Source organism: Pseudorca crassidens, chromosome 4 (genome assembly GCF_039906515.1).
Source record: "Pseudorca crassidens isolate mPseCra1 chromosome 4, mPseCra1.hap1, whole genome shotgun sequence".
In the NCBI taxonomy this organism is placed as follows: domain Eukaryota; kingdom Metazoa; phylum Chordata; class Mammalia; order Artiodactyla; family Delphinidae; genus Pseudorca; species Pseudorca crassidens.
In genome coordinates, this window is record NC_090299.1 from 111,556,319 (window position 1) to 111,576,483 (window position 20,165).

The following is a 20,165-nucleotide window of genomic DNA, read 5'->3' on the forward strand; positions in this document are numbered from 1 at the left end:
GACTTGGATCTATTGGCTTGTTTTTCCACTCCTTAATTTTATTACAGGGAGTAACTGTTTTAAACAAAGAGCTTCCTGTTTAGTGAAGTTGAATCCTCATTCCTTCACTCATTAAATAAATATTTATTGTACTAATCTTTTAAAATAGTTGACCAGAATTCACTTGTCTTTTTATCCAATCACTTATTGACTGAGTGCTTACAATGTTGCAAATTTAGTAGGAGCTCTCCTAGGTGCTAGATATACAAAGAAAAATAATACACCATGCTGTTGAAAAGCTCACTATGTGGCTATGGACTATAGTCTGTGGTCATGTAGTGAATCAGACAGAGATGAGATCCTATCACAGTGGTCTCATTCATACACATCTTCCTTACCCTGAAACCTCACCATAGTCCATTTATCCATCTTTGAGTAAAACAATGCCTACAGAATACTAAATGCTACAGAAAATGTATAATTAATAGGAGAAGAGTATTTCTGGTTTCATAATATAACTTCTAGTTTAATTCAACAGGCCAGAATGATGCTATATAACACTTGACCCCAAACCTCAGTGGCTTAAATAAATCATTATTGATCACAGGACTACAGGTTAACTGGGAGGTTCTTCTAGGCTTGGCTGGGTTCCCCATGTGTTGGCAGTTACCTATGGATTGGGGTAGGCAGCTTTGCTTAGTTTGGCTGGACTCTTTTATGTATTTGGAGGTCAGTTGACTGATGGCTGCTCTGGAATAGCCTCAGCTCTTCTTCATGTTCTCATGAAGAGACAGAGATATAGGAGTAAGCAAGCCCAACTGTTAAGAGTGCAAGCAGAAATAAACACACATGAATTTTATTAAGCCTCAGCCGTCATTCTATTTGAAATATGAATTTGTATTTCTCCTCAAGCTCTGCTTAAGTGGTATCTTAAATATCACAGAGTTCTGCTTCTCCCTTCTTTTTTTCTTTCTTTCCTTTCCCCCTTCCTTTCCCTTCCCTTCCTTTTACTTTCCTTCTTTCCCTTTTTCCTTCCTTTCTATTATTTTCCCTTTCTTTCCCTGTGGTGTTGGCTTGGATTTGAAAATATTGGTGTGACCTCATTTTTCAATGTCATTTAATACATAGAGAAATAAATATAGATCTAGATATACATACATATATTCTCTACTGTTGTCCACTGTGAGGGTCTGAGAGAAGAGACACCCCAATAGCAATTAGTACACAGATACTGGCTTCACAATACTATTTTATGCTAAAAGAAAACAGGGTTCCCTAGAGGAATGGTGGATTTCCAGGGCTGGGGGCAGAGAACATCAAAGATGTGGCTGGGGCATTGTGTGGTGCTGCAAGAATGACAGACACATGCCAAAAGGACTCAGAAGCTCTCTTGAAGGAGCTTCCACTTGCCAAATCTGGGACAGTTTTAACATCAAAATGAAGAATGGTGGTAATGGATTATAATGCACCAAATGAAATCGGAATCCATGAGTCCATATTATATGAAAATAAATAAATGAATATATAAAATTTTAATCAGAAGTGGGACATGTATAATTTCAAAGTACCACCCCACAAAATATGTACTAATTTAACAAGGAAGAGTATTTTTACAGTGGAGACACCTAACAGATACAACATTAATCACGACCAAAGTGAATATTCTCAGCAATGGGACAAATTGAAACTGTGCACGACTTGATAGGCTACAATAAGATCACAGCATCACTTCTCTGATATTTTTGCCAAAGATGCACAATGTGACTCTAAGCATGATGAAATATCAGACAAATTAAAATTGAGGAACATTCAGTAAAATAACTTAGATAGTCTTGTTGTGGTTATGTTAAAAAAAAGTCTTTGTGGGAAATAAATGTTAAAGTAATCATGGCTAATAACACTTCTGGTCAGCAACTTTACCTTTAAATGGTTTAGCAAAATGAAAAATTCTTTGTACTGAGTATCCAACTTTACTGCAATTATTTCAAAATTTAAAAAAAAAATCCTCCTCTCCCCCCACTCTCCCCAAACTGCATAGATCTTAAAAATCAGTGGCATTTAATAGTGCCATGAGCCCAAAGGCAAAACTACATACGATATAGTCACAGAACAAATAGGACCGATGGTGGGTACACTCCTCAATTTCAATCTTGAGAAAATAAATAGCTTCTTGAGCATTTACTTCATGCCTGTCACTGAATATATATTATTTCTAATCTTTTACTAGTATTCACTAGTAAGGTCTAGGAAAGTGTGTTTCAGGCAAGTTAAGTCACACTTTTAGGAAAGAATGCAGTTGGGATTTAAACCTCTGTCTGTCTGGCTTCAGAACTCACCCCCTCCTGCATTATGCTGCCACCACATCTTCCAGTAGCTATAGCTTTTATGCGTCATGGTTTCATATGAGAGTTCCAAATTATTTCCATTTTCCTCAAATATTTCCCACATCAGCCAGACATATAACTGAATTTCTCAGTGTTTAGTAATATCTTTGAGATAAGGTATTTTTCCCCAGAAGCCCCTGTAAAGGTGATCACTAATGAATGGGATAATTTCAATGGAGAAATGAGGAAGAAGAATAGCAGTAATTTATATTTCTTGGAAGATTAGAGCAAGAGGACAAATTGAGGGCTGGGAATTAGGACTAGAAGAAGGGTAATCTCCAAGAGGATAAGAACTTTTTGCTTAGAATTGTGTCTAGTACAAAATAGGTACTCAATAAATAAACTTTGAATGATTGAGTAAACTGGAAACAAGGAGATTCCAAAGAAAAACTTTGTCCTACTTTACCATTTTGCCTAAAGGTAATTTGAGTTCCAGCCAATATGTATTAGAAATATTTGTGAGCGTACTATGGGTGCAATTGATCCAGTTATGCCGAATAATGACTCCTTAAGCAGTACTGGTTTCAGCAGGAAACATTTAAATATATATGAATTTTTTCCATGATGTCTATTAATCCTAATGTAAATCTTATTGATGCTGCATAATGAATGCTAATCATGGATATAAGACAGATGATGACTGTTCAAGTACACTATAATTTGATTTGGCATATCCAAAATATTTTTGTCCCCTGATAAAGCTCTTACAATAAATGTCTAAGTGTTCCTGCCAGAAGATATCAACATGACAAATATAGCAAAACTATCCAGTGCAGGTCAGGAATGACTTCCAAATGTGGAACAATTCCCAAGTGTCTCTAAATAATACAGCAGCAAAAACAACAAGTTCTTCAGTGATTCGTATTCTTATGTCCAGTTTTTGATGGCAATAGAAAATATCACCACGCAAACCAAACCTCAGAATTCCCATCAGTCTTATGGATGGAACCCAGCTTGTAAGTCTGCCCAGAATCGAGTGGGAATTAATTCTTTGACACCATGTGGCAACCTAATTTGTGGATTCCTTCCCTCCTGAGTCATTGGCAGAGGAAAATATAGTGTCAGTTGCATTGTTTTCTCACCTGAGCCATAGTTATTTCATGCTAGTGTTAATATGAACAATGACCAACAATAGAAACAGAGAAGTGGTGATTAAAATAAATTTAAAATTTCAGAATTTTTGAGATCCTTTGTTTAAACCCTCTGCCAATGTGATAATACATTTTTATTTATGAGAGAAAAGAGAAATGTCCTGTTTCTGAAATTCTTTTGGTATATCTCTAAATATCTTTCCCTGCCACACTGTGGATCAACAGCTGTATGCCATCCTTATTGTAGTCCTCTATATCAGGGATCCCCAATCCCCGGGAGCAGTCCATGACCTGTTAGGAACCGGGCTGCACAGCCGGAGGTGAGCGGCAGGTCAGTGAGCTAAGCTTCATCTGCCGCTCCCCGTCGCTCCCCATCGCTCGCATTACCGCCTGAACCCTCCCATCCCCCCCATCCCTTGCATTACTGCCTGCACCACCCCCCACATATCTCCCATCCGTGGAAATATTGTCTTCCACGAAACCGGTCCCTGGTGCCAAAAATGTTGGGGATCACTGCTCTATAGAATGTAGATATTACATGTAATTCTGCAGGTAATGCTATATATATTTTCCCATGCATTTTATAGTGGTCATGGATAAAGATAGACTACTCCTAATGAATTATTTATCTACCCAGTAATCTACACCAGAAATTTAAGATTCATTCTTAGCTTTTTCCTTCCCTCACGTCCCCCAACTCTACCCTAACTTACTTCCAATAATCATGTCCTATTGATTGTGCTTTCTAAATATTTCCAGAATTAGACCCTGTCTATTCTTACTACCACTGTCTATCCTTTGACTCCCTCTAGAGTTTCTCAGATTACTTCAAGAGCCCCCTAACTTGTTTCCTTGCATCTAACCTTGACCCCACCAAATCCATCCTCCACATAACAGAAAGTTTTAAAATCTTACTTAAAATTTTCCAGTTGTCCTCCATTAATCACTCTGTACAAGAAGGAAGACCTTAACTATGTTGTTCAATGTTATATCCCCAGTGCCCAGAACATTGCCTGACACCAAGTGAGCACTCAACGGTTATATGTTGAAGGAATGAATATATGGTTCCTAAGCGAAGAGCATGATAGACTTAGCTGGGACTACTCCTCATACTGCACACACCAGCCCTCCACTGGAATCTCTGATAAGTTCCTGACCTAAAGAACAGAGACTGTGTTTCTTCACCTTGTGTGCCAGGGTCTTCCTCATCTGGCTGCTGCCTACAATCCCAACATCAGCTCCTGCAACACCTTTTGATTCTGTACATTCAAGGAATGATAAATTACTTATAACACTCACACACTGCCCCAATTTCATGCCCTGTCCATCTGAAATATATTTTACATCCTCTTTGCCCTTACCAGGAATTCTTCTCTGGTCAGTTCCCTTCCCTCCCCTGTAGCCACACCAACACGCATTTCTTAGATTAAGAGACTCCGAATATTCTGTGCATTTAACTCTTGTTGTCTTTATTACCTTACCCTGTAACCAACTGTTCAAGCATCATTCATCCTCCCTAGAGTGTCATGTTTCGGGATTAGAGACCATGATTTACTCACTTTTGTATCCTTAATCCAAAGCACAGGGTTTGGTATACTCAATATCAGTTTAGGGAAGGAATAAATGATGCCCAAATTAGAGAAAAAATAGTTTAAGTAAGGATTATGCTGTATCTATGCTTCCATTGTGTTGTGGTTGTAAAATTAAGATATTCTCTTGATTAAGCCTTTCGTTGCACTGAGCAATGATAAAAAGTACATTAACATTTCAGCAGTCAGATCACAGTTTAGCATTATATTTTTGCCTTTCTCAGAACAAACCCAGGCTTCTCTAACACTTTCTTTGCTGGAGTGTGTAATCAAGACATTAGCTTTCACCCATACCAATCAAATATTACCAATCATAATAGAAATGTAAGGAGATCATTGCTTATATTAGTGATTTTATCTTTCTTTGCTAAGCCTGTTTGCTGGTGTTCTATCTTTAGTGAACAGAGTTCACACAAGCTCCGTCTGACCAAGTTGCTAACACCAGATTTCAGATGGAATGTGAAGACTTTTGTGCAGAGCTGCTTTTTATGTGGCTGTGAAGTCTGTCCTTTAATTAGCATTCCTATCGGTTGTTTGCAAAGCATGCTGTTTAATCTAATTTTTATACTGAAAAAAAAAACCACAGGAGTATTTCTTGCATAGAGGCAGTGACAGAAAAACATGTTTGGATTTTTTAATCAAAGGGATATGAAACACTTAAGCTTGGACATTCATTATCTCTGCAGAAGTTCTGATGGTCATGAGACCCAGGGGCAGTGGGGCTTGGGAGACATGCACTGGGGCTGAGGTTAAAAACCCAGCTGGATTCAGTGTCTCTCTGAGAAGCATGGTTGCTATTTTTGTTAGAAGTAATTCATGGTCAATAGGGACTGGCTTTGTCACTTCTCCTCTTTTGAACTGAGCCTGATGGGTCTCTTGTTAACCATGGAGATGCTACTTCTGTGCCCACAGCACTTTTCAATTCATTATCCCTTTTAGACAAGTGATTGAGTCCCTCAGTAATACCTTTAATGGATGCTGTGTTGCTAAACCAAGAAAGCTTGGGATGGAAGAGACAGGTATTTATTTTTAATGGGGTCACCCTGTATCAGGTGAAACTCTTTGCATATGGGTCAAATGCAAGTGTCACACTGAGTGGATGTTTCTATAAGATGAGCTGGGAGTAGAGCTTGTTCATGCTACGGTTCCTTAGCCACCTGTCTTTGAAAGTATGCACTGCTAACAGGCTTGTAAGTCATCCTTGTTGACTACTGGTGGCATGGAAGAGCAAGACTCAAAGACAGAACTTGGCCATTTTTTTTCCAATGTACATACAAAGATTTTGTCTTTTGGATATTTCAGACACTGATAATTCTAGCAAATCGAGCTTCTCTTTGTCTACCGTGAGGCAGGTTTTTGTAAAGTATTAGATTTTTCCTTGCCTTTCTGAATAGGCTTGACCTAGTTGCTATGATAAAGAATCGTTGCACTGTGGAATTTATATCTTAGGAATCACATTTGCCTTCTTCAAACTTCTCACCTTCAGTACTTTCAAAAATATCAATAGTAAGTTAAATCCAGAAGTCCAACATTGTTATTCTGCCCTTCATGTTGGACACAAGCATTAGAAATCAAAAACATATTAATTTTTTTTCTTTTTTTTAAGAAAAAAACAAGTAGCTCATTTTTTTGACATCTTTATTGGAGTATAATTGGTTTACAATGGTGTGTTAGTTTCTGCTTTATAACAAAGTGAATCAGCTGTACATATACATATATCCCCATATCTCCTCCCTCGTACGTCTCCCTCCCACCTTCCCTATCCCACACCTCTAGGTGGTCACAAAGCACCGAGCTGATCTCCCTGTTCTATGGGGCTGCTTCCCACTAGCTATCTATTCTACATTTGGCAGTATATATAAGTCCATGCCACTCTCTCACTTCATTCCAGCTTACCCTTCCCCCTTCCCTTGTCCTCAAGTCCATTCTCTATGTCTGTGTCTTTATTCCTGTCCTGGCCCTAGGTTCTTCATAACCATTTCTTTTCTTTTTTTTTTTTTGGATTCCATGTATATGCGTTAACACACGGTATTTATTTTTCTCTTTCTGACTTACTTCACTCTGTATGACAGATTCTAGGTCCATCCACCTCATAACAAATAACTCAATTTTGTTTATTTTTATGGCTGAGTAATATTCCGTTGTATATATGTGCCACATCTTCTTTATCCATTCATCTGTCAATGGACACTTAGGTTGTTTCCATGACCTGGCTATTGTAAATAGAGCTGCTATGAATATTGTGGTACATGACTCTTTTTGAAGTATGGTTTTCTCAGGGTATATGCCCAGTAGTGGGATTACTGAGTCGTATGGTAGTTCTATTTTTAGTTTTTTAAGGAACCTCCATAGTGTTCTCCATACTGGCTGTATCAATTTACACTCCCATCAACAGTGCAAGAGGGTTCCCTTTTCTCCACACCCTCTCCACCATTTATTGTTTGTAGATTTTTTGATGATGGCCATTCTGACGGCTGTGAGGTGATACCTCATTGTCATTGTAGTTTGGATTTTCATTTCTCTAATGATTAGTGATGTTGAGCATCCTTTCATGTATTTGTTGGCAATCTATATATCTTCTTTTGAGAAATGTCTATTTAGGTCTTCTGCCCATTTTTGGATTTGTTTGTTTTTTTGATATTGAGCTGCATGAGCTGCTTGTAAATTTTGGAGATTAATCCTTTGTCAGTTGCTTCATTTGCAAATATTTTCTCCCATTCTGAGGGTTGTCTTTTCGTTTTGCTTATGTTTTCCTTTGCTGTGCAAAAGCTTTTAAGTTTCATTAGGTCCCATTTGTTTATTTTTGTTTTTATTTCTATTTCTCTAGGAGGTGGGTCAAAGAGGATCTTTCTGTGATTTATGTCATAGAGTGTCCTGCCTATGTTTTCCTGTAAGAGTTTTATAGTGTCTGGCCTTACATTTAGGTCTTTAATCCATTTTGAGTTTATTTTTGTGTATGGTGTTAGGGAGTGTTCTAATTTCATTCTTTTACATGTAGCTGTCCAGTTTTCCCAGCACCACTTATTGAAGAGGCTGTCCTTTCTCCATTGTATATTCTTGCCTCCTTTATCAAAAATAAGGTGACCATATGTGTGTGGGTTTATCTCTGGGCTTTCTATCCTTTTCTATTGATCTATATTTCTGTTTTTTTGACAGTACCATAATGTCTTGATTACTGTAGCTTTGTAGTATAGACTGAAGTCCAGGAGCCTGATTCCTCCAGCTCCGTGTTTCTTTCTCAAGGTTGCTTTGGCTATTTGCGGTCTTTTGTGTTTCCATACAAATTGTGAACTTTTTTGTTCTAGTTCTGTGAAAAATGCCATTGGTAGTTTGATAGGGATTGCATTGAATCTGTAGATTGCTTTGGGTACTATAGTCATTTTCACAATATTGATTCTTCCAATCGAAGAACATGGTATATCTCTCCATCTGTTTGTATCATCTTTAATTTATTTCATCAGTGTCTTATAGTTTTCTGCATACAGGTCTTTTTTCCCCTTAGGTAAGTTTATTCCTAGGTATTTTATTCTTTTTGTTGCAGTGGTAAATGGGAGTGTTTCCTTAATTTCTCTTTCAGATTTTTCACCATTAGTGTATAGGAATGCAAGAGATTTCTGTGCATTAATTTTGTATCCTGCTACTTTACCAAATTCATTGATCAGCTCTATTAGTTTTCTGGTAGTGCCTTTAGGATGCTCTGCGTATAGTATCATGTCATCTGCAAACAGTGACAGCTTTACTTCTTCTTTTCTGATTTTGATTCCTTTTATTTCTTTTTCTTCTCTGATTGCTGTGGCTAAAACTTCCAAAACTATGTTCAGTAATAGTGGTGAGAGTGGGCAACCTTGTCTTGTTCCTGATCTTAACGGAAATGGTTTCAGTTTTCATTGAGGATGATGTTTTCTGTGGGTTTGTCATATATAGCCTTTATTATATTGAGGTAAGTTCCCTCTATGCCTACTTTCTGGAGGGTTTTTATCATAAATGGGTGTTGAATTTTGTCAAAAGCTTTTTCTGCATCTATTGAGATGATCATATGGTTTTTATAAGTAACTCATGTTGTACACTGATACATTCTTATTTTTCCTCATTGTTCTATTTTTAAAAGGAATTACTAATCTATGTCTTGTATGTTTCAGTGACTCTAAGTGTTGATTATGATTCTGCTATTAAATAGCTGGATAAAGTGTGTATAAGATTTAATTTACAAATAAAATAATGGGGTGAGATGGTAACTTTCTTGCATCTATTTTGATTTTATGAGTTTATGATCTTGTGCTCCTTGGGAGACCAGAAGATTATTATGTTGCTTAGAAAGTAACATCATATGATTCTTACAGAGACTCTATGTAGTATTTAACTTTTTAAAGTGAATGAATTTTAAATCTGCTTCATTTGGTTTCTTAACAGTTTTTCTGGGAAAAAATAGTAAAATAAGTTAACTAACAAGATCTTAGAAAGCAGCCATGTTATTAGCATTATTAAAGGGTTTATGACAACATACCTTCCCTGAGCTGTCAGGATGTTGCCCATATGAGGCACTCAGTGAATGAGCCCAGCAAGGTGTATGGTTCTAAGAATCTGTCCAACTCAAACAAGACATATACCAATACCCCCAGTATCTAGCAATGAGGGATTTTTTTCCTTTAAAAAAAGATTTTCTTTAAAAAAGGATTGTCTATACAACTAAAATATGGTTATACCACTATAATTAACTAATAAACACAAAACAGTAGGTTTATTCAATTCAGCCTAGGACATTACAAATGTGTCAAGTAGCTACCATGTTCCAGGCTTTTGTCTAACTGTTGGGGGTATAAAAATATATTAGACAAGCTGCTGTAAGAACCTTATAATCTAGTTGGTGAGTGAAGTCACCTGAAAATAGCATTTTAGTTCAATATTGTAAGTTCAAGGTGAACTCTGCCATGCAGGGAGAGAAGGGGACTTTGGGGCAAATCCATGGAGGGAAAGTTGGGCAGAAGAATCAAAGAGGGATTCCAAGAAAGATCATTTCAAAGCTGTATTTTGAACAATGTGCAGGAATTTTTCACAATGTGTTACAAGTGTGTCTCAGTGTGTGTGGCAATGTGTACATATATGTACATGTATGCGTGGGTGTGGATGTGAGAGGAGCAAACAAGAGGGAGAGGCAAAAAGCTTGAGTCAAAGAAGGAGCATAGGGCTTCCCTGGTGGCGCAGTGGTTGAGAGTCCGCCTGCCGCTGCAGGGGACCCGGGTTCGTGCCCCGGTCCGGGAAGATCCCACATGCCGCGGAGCGGCTAGGCCCGTGAGCCATGGCCGCTGAGCCTGCGCATCCAGAGCCTGTGCTCCGCAACGGGAGAGGCCACAACATGAGAAGCCCGCGTACTGCAAAAAAAAAAAAAAAAAAAGAAGGAGCATATAGAGAAAGATTATATTTTTATTAAGTACAGCAATTAAACAGATGGGTGTCATATAGAGAAAATATGTAATTGGTTGACCCTTTTTTTCAATCAGTTGATATGCAACCAGTAATGAGTAACTCTTATTTCTGCAAAAGCAAATGCAATGTTAATTTATGAGGAAGACCAAATGACACATGACTCTGCTAATCAAACGTAGTGTTATTATACAATCTTTTACTTTATGTATAAATAATTTAATTATTATTTAAATAACTATTTCAACCGCATCACAGAAAAATTTAGAAAGTGAAGGGGAGAAAAAGAAATTCACCACCATATCATAATGACTACTGTATTTCATTTGGGTGTTTTTCCTATTTCTTCAAATTTATTTTTTTTAGTATATATATGATAAAATTCATTATTTTTTTGTATAGCTCTGAATTTTGATGAATGCATATGTCTACATAATCATCACCACAATCAAGATACAGAACAGTTCCATTGTCCTAAAAAAGTACCCTTATGTTAGCCTTTTGGAGTCAACTCCTCCCCTCATTCTTATGGCTAGAAATTACTGATCTATTCTCTGTCCCTATAGTTTTTCCTTTTCCAGAATGTCGTATAAGTAGAATCATACAGGTTGTAGCAATTTGTACCTAGCTTCCTTCACTTAGCATAATGCATTTAAGATTTATCCATGTGGTTGCATGGATCAATAATCCATTTTTCTTTCTTTTTTTTTTTTGGATTGCTGAGTATTCCATTGCATGACTATACCACAGTTTACCATTCACCAGTTTTAGTACTTTTGCATTGTTTCCAGTTTTTAGAGATTGCTGTAAACATGAATGTACAGATTATTTTGTGTGTGAATATGTTTTCATTTCTAGATGTGGAATTGTTCAACCATGTGGTAGGTGTAGGTTTAACTTTATAAGAAACTGCAAAACTGTTTTTAAAGAGACATTAACATTTTGCATCTCCACTAGAAATGAATGAGTGTTCTAATTTGAATCCTCATCAGTACTTGGTATTGTCAACTTTTTTTTTAGCTATTCTAACATATGTGTAGTAGAATTTCATACTGGTTTTAATTTACACTTCCTAATGACTAATGATGTTAAACAACTTTTTCTTATGCTTATTGCCACCTAGATATCTTCTTTGGTCAAACATCTATTCAAATCTTTTTCCTATTTTAAAATTATGTTTGTTTTCTTACAGTTGAGTTTTGAGAGTTCTTTTCATATTATTGGTAAAGTTCTTTGTTGGATATTAACTTCATAAATATTTTCTCTCCTACCTTTTTATTCCCTTGATAGTGTCTTTTGCAAAGCAAAAATGTTAATTCTGGCGAAATTCTATGTATTATCTTTTTCTTATATGGGTGATGGCTAAGGTTTTTTTTTTCATTTAAAATGTCTTTTTAAATATTTGTAGCCTTAGAATGAGTGCAATTTTTTATTTTCTATTTTCATTAAATATTATATCAAGAGCACCTTTTGGTATTATTATATACTTTCTACAATCGTTATTAAAAATAACATACTTTTCCATAGAGGATGATAAGTTCATTCATTCAGCATAAATTTATTGAATGCCTATGATATACAGGGCATTATAGTAGCAAGCAAAACAGTAACAGTCCTGCTTTCACATTAAGGTTGCATTCTAGTACAACATTCTCCAAAGTCACTTGATTTATTTATTAAAAATGCAGATTATCTAGTTCTTTCCTTGAAAACCCTGATTTAATAGGTAGGAGGTGAAACCCAAGAATTTTTTTTATGAGTGCCTATAAGTCAAATTTTAAAAAATTAATCACATGAATATTAATATTGTATATACTGTTACATAATTATTTTAACCTTATTGAATATTTACATTGCTTTTTATTTTTTTATAATAGATAATTACGTTAACAATGTGCTTCCATCATTTTTAGCAAAGTCCACCAACACAGGATAACTGTAAAGATAAACAATAATGGGCTGATAGATCCACATATATATGCCCCTTGTGAAAACAAATTACATTCTGTTCAGATCAGTCCTTTGGTAGCTGATAACAGCAATATCCAGGTTGCTTGAAAAGTGGGTATTATTATCTTGTCTTTGTGTGTACTCAACTTGAGTCCACTTTTATAGAAATAAAATAACTGTTTATTTTCATGACTAACTCAGATGAATAGTATGAATGAAATTTATATTGTTTTCCTGAGAACCTCTTAATGTAATTTCAGAAAACTAGAGCTATGTGGGAAGAGGAATAAAACACTGTGAAGGATCTATATAATAGAAAAATATAGAAGAACTTCTCAACTGATGTTCTTTTCAAACAAAGTTGTAGCCCAGCTATACTATGTTTAGTTTTTCGAGCTTGTAACTCTATATTCACTCTCAGAGGTGGGAGAGCATAATACCCAGGAAAGTCAACAAAATGCACATGATTATTGTGATTGAGTCCAAATATGAGGAGTTGAAATGACACATTAATACAAACTCATTTCCTTCATTGACCTTAGCACTCACTCAGGCTTTGTCAAGATATACATTTATGACCTGATTATCTGCTTCTTGAAACTCCAAACTCCTTAATTGACTTTAAATAATATAATTTTCCTTATATTATTTTATTTTTAAATAAATAAATTTTATTTAAGTAAGAGATTTAAGGAAGTTTTTATTTCCTTAAATCATTTTATTTAAGTAAGAGAGTTTTGGTCTTTTCCCACAAATATGCACAGTGAATCTTTCTAAAAAGAAGTAATTTCCAGAATCTTAGGATTAGTGGAATTAAGTATTCAAATAAATGATGAGTAAGTAAAGCACACTACAAGTGTCTCCTATTCATTATAAATTTTGAAAAGGTTTAAAAGTGAAAAGTGGTAGTTCTACATAAAAAACATGTTTATTATGAAAAAGTATATATTCAGTACCTGGTTTTCAGATCGTAATTATTACATCCTACATAGTGTAACTTTTTAAATAATTATTTTCACCAACTTCTAAGAAATCTCTCAAGTTCAACATTTTGGTAAGCACAAAAATGTTTCAAGAGCTACATCTGAGAATTTCAGCTCTTGTACCTATTTTTCAGACCCAGCCCATTTAGTTAACAAATTCCTACTAGTTCTTAAGAATGTAAAAGGTACTCAACTCACCAGAAGGAAAAGGAGAAAGGAGCTCACCTTTACTATATTCTGGGTATAAACAATTTTGCATGGTTCCTCTCATTTGACCCTTACCATAATCTTTTAAAGTTGGCATAAACACTTTAGGGATGATGGAAGCTAAGTCAGAGAAACCCCAAAGTGAACCTTTTAACCTTGACATCTTGCACCTCCCAAGCTAGTAGAAAAAGTGATTCTTTTTTGACGGAGTGTGATCATATGACCTCATGGGTATGTCATTAATTGATGTCAAAAATAAAACTTTTCCATAATCACATCATTACAATACTCCTTGTCAACCTTTGAAAGGCACTGAAGTAATGCACATAATACTTAATATGTTTACAAGATGAATGTGTCTAAATGGTTGCCCATAACACTTTAGAAAAGGAACATGATCTCCTTATTGAAGCACTTGTCTACAAATGAATCAATTAATTTCTCTCTCTTTCAACATTTATCAAGCAAATATTGTGAAACTGATGCTTTAATCCACATTATCACTTTTTAAAAATCCAAACAGAATTTTGTGATTCCTGATTTATAAATGAGGAGACTAAGGCTCAGAGATGTGAAGGAGATTCCGGCAGTCAGTGGCAGAGCCAGGATTTCATCTAGATCAGCTTAAATCAAAGTCCATGACCTTGCTTTTGTACAACTTCTTATCTAGCTGGTAAACAAATTGCTAAATCTACAAGGCATGTAACACTTTCCACCTTAAATTTTTGCATTTCATCTCAATGGACATCCTGACAGTTCCACCTGAAGCTTACTTTTTTTTCTTTTTTTATACTTGGCTCACCATTACTGCTCTCCAGGTTGGTATCAGAGAAAATCTCCCAGTTTTACTTTAATTGGCATTGGCAACATGTGGTCTCTGATAAAAAGCATATTTTCTTTCGAGATTGCAATCATCAGTTGGGCTCATTTTTCTTGGCCTCTCCATCAAACTGAACTTATTTGGAAAAAGAAACAGCAGCTTGTGGGTTACTAAATGCCAGAGAGCTGAACTTAAAAAAAGAGAGAAAAAGTCACACAGGAAAACAACTTAAAAATACATTTAGAAAGCTTCTGTGTATGTGTGTGTGCGCGCGCGTGTGCATAGGCTAACATCAATCACTCCGTTCACATATTAATATATATGCAAAACTAGTCTGTGTATGCAAAACTCTTAAAGGGCATGGTTTTTACCCATAGCCTATTTATTCCAAACACAGCTAAATGAGGAAGCCAAATATAGAAAGTGATGCTCCAGGGGCCCTACGGCCTATATAGAATTTAAACTCAAATGATTTGCAAAATCACTACTAAGACAGCTTGCTCATACTGTCAGCGTGCCAGCACCAGAAGCTTGTCGTGTATTTTTGTCTTGGCAGATGTACATTCTGTTATAAAGGTCTGTTCATCTGATGTCTTTCTTGTTTTCAGGTAATGCTCAGTGCCTTCTTGCAGGGGGAGGAGCGTTGTGAGCCAGTGTGGCTTCTCCCTGTCCTGCAACAGAGGCAGTCTACACTCTGACCGTGTCCTGGTTTACCTCCCTCAGGAGTTCATTTCTGCTCCACTAAACTGCAGGTCATGGGTGTTCTCATTTCTTCTTTTTTATATGATTTAATTGGATTTCCAATATCTGCCAGGGCAGAGGAAATAAACTAGTGTTAGGTAATATCAATGAAATGATAACATTTATTTAAAAGTCACCTTAGGTTTGAGGAGTTTTGAGGTTTTGTTTTTTTTTTTTAAGACTAAAACATGGTTTCCCAAACTGATTAGCATAGTTTTTAAGGCACTCTGAAGTGTTTGTTAGGCTTCCATGCTGGTCTCCATATGCCTCTTTTCAATTACATGTGCCGCCACAAGGATGGCTAAACGAAACGCTTCTTTAAAAACAGAAAGCAAACTGTTAGGCTTTGTGCAGTGTAACTAGTTAGAGTGCGACATCTCAAGCTGCCCTGATTTCATCACCAAACTGCTAAATGTTCTCTTTGCAGAAATAGCCATTAAAATGAACCTTAAATTGAGATACTCTGTGGGAATTAAAGGGGAGGTAGGGGAATTGGAAGGGATTAAAAGAATATGAAATGGAGTTCAGACCACAGTTGTCCTGGAGGCTATCTGCAGAGAGAATTTTTATTATTGATGGTAATAAAAGTAATAATAATAATAATAATAGTTCTATCTAATGTTTATTGAACACTTCTTATACATTAGGTGTGATTCTAAGATCTTCACGTTATGTCAATTTATTAACCCAGTTAATTAATCATCAAACAAATCTATAAGGAAAGTATTATAATCTTACATATTAGGAAACTGAGGCAGAGAGACTTAGTAATTTTCCTAAGAGCAAGCAGCTGAGATCAAAACCAGGGAGTGTGGCTCCAGAATTTACATCTTATTTTAAGGCTACTTGGAGAAACAAATACAAGGATTGTATTAGGAAGCCCTTTGTTCATCTGTCCTTGTGTTGCTGTACACTGGGTTATATTACTAGATTGTAAATTCTGAAGTATCACCCACTAGAATGCCTGTTATACAACCAGTTCTCAGGATATGTTTGTGGAATGATTGAATAAATGAATGAATGATATCTTACTTTCTGGGAAGTGCCATAAGTAAACCAATTAGAGTGCAAAACAAGACATCAGTTGGACAAAACAAACAAACAAAACCAACTTGTGAAATATCTATTCAGCTTCTCATTAACTCTTTTCTTTTTCCAGCTTTATTGAGAGATAACTGACATATAACGTTTTGTAAGCTTAGGGTGTATGATGTGATGACTTGATACACATATATTTAGAAATGCTTTACCTCAATAAGGTTAGTTAACATATCCCTCACCTTACATAATTGCCATTTTGATGCTGCTGTTGTTGTTGTTAAGGTGAAAACCTTAAAGCTCTACCCTCATAACAACTTTCAAGTATATAGTAGAGTATTGTTAACAATAGTCACCATGCTATACATTAGATCCCTAGAACTTATTCATCTTATAACTGAAAGTCTGTACCCTTTGACCAACATCTCCCTATTTCTCCCACCCCTCAGCCCCTGGCAACCACCATTCTAGTCTCTGTTTCTATGAGTTCAATGTTTTTAGATTCCACATATAAGTGAGATCATACAGTATGTATCTTTCTCTGTCTGACTCACTTTACTTAGTAGAGTGCCCTCAAGGTCCATCCATCTTGTAAATGGCAGGATTTCCTTCTTTCTCCTGGCTGAATAATATTTCACTGTATATATTCAGTATGTGTGTGTGTGTATACACACACACACACACACACACATACATATGTATATATATATATCACAATTTCTTTGTCCATTCATCTATTAACAGACACTTAGGTTTTTTTCATATCTTGGCTATTATGAATAGTGCTGCAGTGAAAATGGTAGTGCAGATATCTCTTTGAGATAGCGATTTCATCTCCTTTAGCTATAGACCTAGAAGTGGCATTGCTGGATCATATGGTAGTTCTATTTATAATTTCTTGAGGAACATTTATACTGTTTTCCATAGTAGCTGCACTGGTTTACATTCCCACCAACAGTACATGAGGGTTCCCTTTTCTCCACATCCTCACCAGAACTTATGTTATCTCTTGTCTTTTGGATAATAGCCATTTTAACAAGTGTGAGATGATATCTCATTGTGGTTTTGATTTGCAACTTCCTGATGATTAGTGATGTTGAACACCTTTTCATATACCTATTGGCCATTTGTATGTTGTCTTTGGAAAAATGTCTATTTAAGTCCCCTGCCCATTTTTAAATCAGATTGTTTGTTCTTTTTCTATTCATTTGTATGAGTTCCATGTATACTTTGAATATTAACCCCTTATTCTATATCTGATTTGGAAGTATTTTCACCCATTCTGTAGGTTGCTTTTTCATTTTCTTGATGGTTTCTTTTGCTGTTCAGAAGATTTTTAGATTGATGTAGTCCCACTTGTTGAATTTTGCTTTTGTTTCTTATACTTTTGGTGTCATATTAAAAAAAACTTATTGCCAAGACCAATGTTAAGGAGCTTTTCCCCTATGCTTTCTCCTAGAAATTTTATGATGTCAAGTCTTACATTTAAGTCTTTAATCCATTTAGAGTTATTTTTCGTGAGTGGTATAAGATAGGGACCAGTTTCATCCTTTTGCATGTAGATATCCAATTTTCCCAACACCATTTATTGAAGAGACTACTCTTTTTCCATTGAATATTCTTGGCTTCCTTGTCAAATGTTAGCTGATCATATATGTGTGGGCTTATTTCTGCGCTCTCAATTCTGTTCCATTGCTCTGTGTGCCTGTTTTTATGCCATTACCATACTGTCTTGATTCCTATAGTTTCGTAATATTGTTTGAAGTTAGGAAGTGTGATGCCTCCAGCTTTGTTTTTTAAGATTGTTTTGGATGTTTGGGGTCTTTCTTGGTTCCGTATGAATTTTTAGGATAGTTTCTTCTATATCTGTGAAAAATGCCCCTGGAATTTTGTTTGGGATTGCATTGAACCTGTACATGATTTGGGGTAGTAGTGACATTTTAATAGCATTAACTCTTCTGATTTGTGAACATGGACTATTTTCCCATATATTTGTGTCTTTTTCAGTTTATTTTATCAATGTCTTATAGTTTTTGGTGACTAGATCTTTCACTTCCTTGGTTAAATTTATTCCTAAGTACTCTGTTGCTTTTGATGTATTATAAATGGGATTGCTTCCTCTACTTCTTTTTCAGGTAGTTCATTGTTAGTATATAAAAATGCATCTGAATTTTGTTATAAAATATTACTTTTTTAGATTGAGAGGCATTGCAACATGGTAGAAAACACATACAGACTAATTTGAGAGCTAACTCAAGTTCTAGTCTTAGCTATAAGGCAGTCACAAACTCACCATTTGATTGTATTTGGTTGCTTCAATTTGGACTTCAGTTTCTATTTGGTAAATAAGAGTATTTATTTAAAAGCAAAGCCTTCTAATTCTGATGATATATAATGTTTTCAAGCAATTGAAATTAGAACTCACCAATTTTTTTGTTTTTTGGAAAGTACTTCCTGAGTATTCATGGAATGGTTCTAATATATCTATTTACAAGTATGGAAAATGTTACTTTCACAAATGCTAGTACGGGTACATGATTTCTAAGAGAGAAGGAAAGATATTTTATTTTCTGTAAATAAAGTGAAGAAAGTTGCTTGGAGTACAGTGGAAGCTGTTGAATTCAATAATATGTAGTACATACTAGAAGATCCATAAAAATAGGTATATAAAAATTATTAAACTTCCACAACACAGTGGAATCTTTTGGAATCACCGTCAAATCATTTGTCTTTCTTTTATACAAGGGTTGTGTTTCTAAAAATGTTGTGTATATTTAAATAATTATAAAATAAATAATATTTTAAACATACCAGAGACATTGATTATTTAATGGAAATAAACAAATATAGAGAAGAATCCTTTGATGAATACATTCTCAAAGTTTAAATGTCCATTTAAGGGAATTTCTATTTAGCAAATAAAGCTATGATTCAGAATAATACAAAATCCACAGGTGCTATATCTGTAGAAAACATGGGAGCAGACTAAAGGTGGCTTTACTTATTTCTGGAATAGGATTTTGAGTTACAGGTGTACCTTGGTCACAGGAATCATAGGAAATCCAGACACATGGAAAACCAGATTTATACATATGATAAATTATTTTAAGGGTTCTCTGAACACCTATGCCATCATCCATCAATGTGAAGCTGCTTCTACAAATGTGCATGAATTTCCTGAAAGGATTTATAATCTAGCCAATACGGTACATTTTGAATGCGTTACAGCAAGGACAGATTTACAGGAGACAATCTGCCTCATGATGATTGCATATTGTGGCATTTCTAGTCCATATGGATCAGTAAGACTTGGATAGCAGGCATTTGACCTTCAAAATCATGCAAATGTGAAACCAGACTTCTACTCTTACAGCTGAGAACGTCAATGGGACTTCTTCAGTTTATTCTGGAGGCGTTGATTAAAACATAATTTGACTTCTAAAAGTTATTGAGATTTTATGTTAATGCTTATTTCCCGCGCCCCCCCACCCCTGCCCGCAGTGGAGAATGATTGAGTCTTTTCCTCCCCTCATCCACATTCCCTCTGGCTAACCTTCGCTCATTAACACCCAGAACTCAAATACTGATCATTTAAGAGAGAACTTGCTAACTCAGAGCCACAGGCTAACTATAAACAAGACCTCATTCCTTTTTGTTCATGCCATAGTTAATCTCTAGTAATAACTTCTGAAAACCTTTGAAAAGGTCTCAGAGTAGCTTTCTGTCAGAGGCCTTAGGAAACTACATTTTCTCACCACAAAACCTTGATCATGCCAGATATAATCAGACTGTTTATCTGGCAATGTTAATTTTCTGGGTTTACAGTATAACAATTCTCCAAGATTATTGGAACAGAATCACAAGAAGTTATATCTGTTAATTGCCCAGTTTTTTTTTTTTTTTGCGTTTAAAAAATTCAGTGCAAAATGGTGTCACATTTTCTAGAGTGCAGACGAGACTGT